Genomic DNA, 5171 nt, shown 5'->3' with positions numbered 1-5171 from the left:
TCCCTGATCTTCTCTAGTCTTATTTATAATTCTCAAGACCAGGACCTGGGCAGTAGTGCATTCGTCCATATGTCCACAGATTAAAGGCCGCAAGGCCTCTATGTGCTTGGCTCCGGAACCAGCGCTTTGCGGGGAGCTTCTGACCCAACCAGCAGAAGGTGCTAGAGCTCATGGGGTGCGAAGGCAAGGGGCTGCTGGCTGGGCATTATGAGTCAGCAGCTGCCAGCACAGAATCTGCCCAGCCAGCTCGAGGACCAGACAGAGGAGCAGGTGCACCCCCAGCGCCAGGACCACACGAACGTGGATGGCCTGCTGCTATTAAAAAAAAAAAAAAGCATTGATTTAGAAGATAATGTACAAGATGCGCACATGAGAAAAGCTCCAAAATGGAAGAGATCTCATTTTGATTCATCACTATTTCTTATAACAAGAAAATTATGGGTCTTGTCAGGAATGCTTCTGGGGATATTGTTGACTTGAACAAGATTTCAACAAAACTGGGAGTAGGAAAAGGAAGATTATATGACATCACCAATATCTTAAGTGGCACTGACTTGGTTGAAAAAAATATCTAAGAACCATATTAGATGGATAAGATTTTATATCACCAATTTTGAAGCATTGCCCCAACAGAAAAAGCTGCAGGAGGAACTTTATGGCATATCAGCAATGGAAGATGCTCTGGATGAGTTAATTAAGGATTGTGATCAGCAGTTGAGTTAACAGATGACAAAGAAAATTAAGGACTAGCATATGTAACATATCTAGATATTCAGAGCATTCAAGCATTCCATGAACAGATTGTTATTGTAGTTAAAGCTCCAGCAGAAACGAGACTGGATGTTCCAGCTCCCAGAGAAGATTCTGTCAAGTAGGTATATGGAGCACCAGAGGGCGCGTTGATGTCTACTGGTATTTGTTTGAAGTGAAACAGGATCACTCAAGTAATAGATGTCTGAAGGTGTAAGAATCTCCTTATCTAAAAGCAAACACTCAGAAAACCCTGATAAGGAAGAAAATCCTTCACAGCAAAGTGAATAATTACTTGAAGTGAGCAAGTGATAGCCTTTGAAATTCCTCCATTGAGTGTTTTTCAAACATCCTGTATAGATGAAATATGCATTAAGTTTGATGCTCAGAAGTTCCCTCATTCTCATTCAGTAGCAGCATTAAGGCCAGTATGTTTTTGAATAGTTCACTACTTATATTACTGGATAATTATGATTAACACATTAGAAAATAACTCTTTTTATATTTATTCACGGCTTTTTGTCAGTAAATTAGATACCCTGCCTACTGAAATAACTTCATCACAGAGTATCACTAAAACAGATGGTCAGGCCTAAAATGGACAGTTCTTCATGGGCTCTGTCCTTTCCTTCAAAGATTTTGTGTCCTTATAACAAAATAAATTGCCTTACATGGGTTCATGTCTGCAATGAGCTGTTGTAGATTGGATGAGGGTACACAGGCATCTAAGCATTGTGTCTTTAAATATATGTGTACTAGAGGCCTGGTGCACGAGATTCATGCATGGCGGGGGGGGTTGTGTCCCTCAGCCCAGCTTGCACCCTCTCCAATCTGGGACCCCTCAAGGGAGGTCCGACTGCCCGTTTAGGCCCAATCTCACCGGGATCGAGCCTAAACGGGCAGTCGGGCATCCCTCTCACAATCCAGAACAGCTGGCTCCCAGCCACTTGCCTGCCTGCCTGCCTGATTGCCCCTAACCAGTCCCCTGCCAGCCTGATCAATGCCTAGAACTGCTCCCCTGCTGGCCCGATTGCCCCTAATTGCCCTCCCCTGCTGGCCTGGTCCTTCCCAACTGCCCTCCCTGCTGGCCTGAACACCCCCAACTGCCCTCCCCTGCATGCCTGGTCCCTCCCAACTGCCCTCCCTGCTGGCCTGGTCTCCCCCAACTGCCCTCCTCTGCAGGCCTGGTCCCCCCCAGCTGCCCTCCCCTGCAGGCCTGATCACCCCCAACTGCCTTCCCTTGCAGGCCTGGTCCCTCCCAACTGCCCTTCCTGCTGGCCTGGTCTCCCCCAGCTGCCCTCCCCTGCAAGCCTGGTCCCACTCCTAACTGCCCTCCCCTACAGACCTGGTTCCCCGCAACTGCCCTCCTCTGTGAGCCTGGTCACCCCTAACTGCCCTTCCCTGCTGGCCATCTTGTGGCAGCCATCTTGTGTCCACATGGGGGCAACCATCTTTGACCACATGGAGGCAGCCATCTTGTGTGTTGGAGTGACAGTCAATTTGCATATTACTATTTTATTAGATAGGATAATGTTTAGATTACTTGTGAAGTATGTCTAAGTGAAACTTTTCACCATTGTACAGCCAAAATAATGTATATAAGGAAAGCAACATACAAATTCTCTAGTATTTGTGGTATCTATAACTTACTGGAATCCTCTGAATGCGGGTTAGAGGAAAGTTTTTCCAAACTTCCACATGTAGAAGTATCATAAGTATGCTGTACTCATACATTTAAAGTTATTGGTGTGTGTGGGTTTGTTTTTTTTTGTTTGTTTGTTTGTTATTATTGTTAATCTTCACCCAAAGGTATTTTTTCATTTATTTTTAGGGAGATAAAGACCGAGAGAAACATTAATGTGAACGAAACACATTGATTGGTTGCCTCCTGCATGAGCCCTGACCAGGGCCCAGGCATGGGAGGAGCCTGCAGCCAAAGTACATGCCCTTGAATGGAATCAAACATTGGACCCTTAAGTCTGCAGGTCAATGTTCTATCCACTGAGTAAAACTGGCGAGGGCAAAAGTTATTGGTTTTAATTGAACATAAGTATGATTCCCAGTGCTAAAATTGGATTTCAAACTCCCTACACTTAGTATGTCTGAGCAGACCATTGGCATGCCCCAAGCCTTTAGGGACCAGTGTAGAAATGCCATCAGGTAGTGGTTTAATTGATTGTAAAACATGACTTCAATCAAGGTGACAATTGGAAACTATTTTAAACTTTTCACCAGGAAATTTTATGATATGCTTCTGTATGTACCCTTGCTCTTCAAGCAAAGGCATTTACTTATGATGTGTTAGTTGTACCCTGGCCTCTTTCCAGCTCTAGTCCCCCATTTATAAGTACCTGGATAATTCTACCTCACTCACTAAGTCATTTACCACTGTGCCTCAGTTTACTCAGTAGTTTACCATTAGACTGTGAGCTCCTTGAGGGACTTTGTCTTAATTATTGTTATGCACCATGCCTGGCATATAAAAAAGGGCTCAACAAATGTTTGAACAAATAAAAAAGATCATTTTAATATAAAAGTTTTATTAATTAATATAGAAACAGTGCATATATTTAAGGTGTGCAATTTATGTTTAAACATTTTGATACATATACAGTATATTGTGAAATGACAACCACAATTGAGCTAATTAATATATCTGTCACTTCCACATGGTTACCATTTTCTTTTTTGTGTATGTTGAAAAGGCAACATAAGGTCTATTTTCTTAGTAAATTTCAAGTATACAATACAGTGTTGTTCACTGTAATCACTACACTATTTTTGCTAACTGAAACTTTGGTGAGGTTGGTCTAAGAGTACAAAGTTTCATAAGATTTTTTATTAAAATTTACTTTTTGTGATATAATTTATTGTTTATTAGAATACTAGAGGCCTGGTGCACAAAATTCGTGCACGGGGGTGTGTGTCCCTCAGCCCAGCCTGCACCCTCTCCAATCTGTGACCCTTCAAGGGATGTCCGACTGCCCGTTTGGACCTGATTCCGGTAGGATCAGGTCCAAACGGGCAGTCGGACATCCCTCTCACAATCCAGGACTGCTGGCTCCCAACTGCTCGCCTGCCTGCCTTCCTGATTGCCCCTAACCGCTTCTGCCTGCCAGCCTGATCACCCGCTAACCACTCCCCTGCCAGCCTGATTGATGCCTAACTGCTCCCCTGCCAGCCTGATTGCCCCTAACTGTCCTCTCCTGCAGGCCTGGTCACCCCTAACTGCCCTCCCCTGCAGGCCTGCCCCCCCCCAACTGCCCTCCCCTGCTGGCCATCTTGTGGTAGCCATCTTGTGTCCACATGGGTGCAGCCATCTTTGACCACATGGGGACAGCCATCGTATGTGTTGGAATGATGGTCAACTTGCATATTACTCTTTTATTAGATAGGATAGAGGCCTGGTGCATGGGTGGGGACCAGCTGGTTTGCCCTGAAGGGTGTCCCGGAAAAGGGTGGGGGTTCCCTTTGGGCATGGGGCAGCCTGGGTGAGGGCCTGTGGTGGTTTGCAGGCCGGCCACTCCCCCTGGCGACCCAAGCGGAGGCCCTGGTATCTGGGATTTATTTATCTTCTATAATTGAAACACTGTAGCCTTGAGCGGAGGCTAGGGCAGGCCAGGGTGGGTGGAAAGCTTGGATTCCTCCATTGCCAGGGAAGCCCAAGCCTCCTGCTCGCTCCGTGGCCGCAGCCATTTTTGTTGGGATTTATTTATCTTCACTAATTGAAACTTTGTAGCCTTGAGCAGAGGCCAGGGCTGCGGAAGCTTGGGTTCCTCCATTGCCGGGGGCAACTCAAGCCTCCTGCTCTCTCCAGCTCCGTGGCTGCCACCATTTTTGTTGGGATTTATTTATCTTCTATCATTGAAACTTTGTAGCCTTGAGTGGAGTCCAGGGCCGGCCAGGGTGTGCGGGAAGCTTGGCTTCCTCCATTGCCGGGGAAACCCAAGCCTCCTGCTTGCTCCGTGGCTGCAGCCATGTTGGTTGGGTTAATTTGCATACTTGCTCCTGATTGCCTGGTGGGTGTGGCTTGTGGGTGCAGCAGAGGTATGGTCAATTTGCATATTAATCTTTTATTAGATAGGATGAGGGCTAATGGTCAGTATATATATATCCTTATGAAACCTTGGACTGAGAGCTGAAAGTATTAATTCAATATAACTCTGGCATTGTCTTTCTTGGGGAGCTGTACCTTTTTTTTATTTAATTGAAAGTATAGCATATATTTTCTTCATTCAATATTATTTTATATTAGTTTTAGATGTACAGAATAGTGGTTAGATAATTGTATACTTTACAAAGTGTTCCCTGACATTTCCAGTACCCACCTGAGATCATACATAGATATTACAATATTCTTGATCACTTTGACACCTAGAACTGCTTTTGAAGCAATGGTTTGATACTGTTTTATGCTAATG

General features: G+C 45.1%; 1 pseudogene across 1 annotated transcript; it reads left to right on the top strand.

Annotated features, from left to right (window-relative positions):
• Positions 1-207: 207 nt before the first annotated feature.
• Positions 208-1041, top strand: LOC308240463 (transcription factor E2F6-like; annotated as a pseudogene). Its single transcript has one exon. The product of its transcript is annotated as a transcription factor E2F6-like (transcript).
• Positions 1042-5171: the final 4130 nt, after the last annotated feature.

Source organism: Plecotus auritus, assembly GCF_963455305.1.
Source record: "Plecotus auritus genome assembly, chromosome: X".
In the NCBI taxonomy this organism is placed as follows: domain Eukaryota; kingdom Metazoa; phylum Chordata; class Mammalia; order Chiroptera; family Vespertilionidae; genus Plecotus; species Plecotus auritus.
Note: the sequence above shows the minus strand (reverse complement) of the source record. Positions and strands in the feature narration are given on the sequence as shown.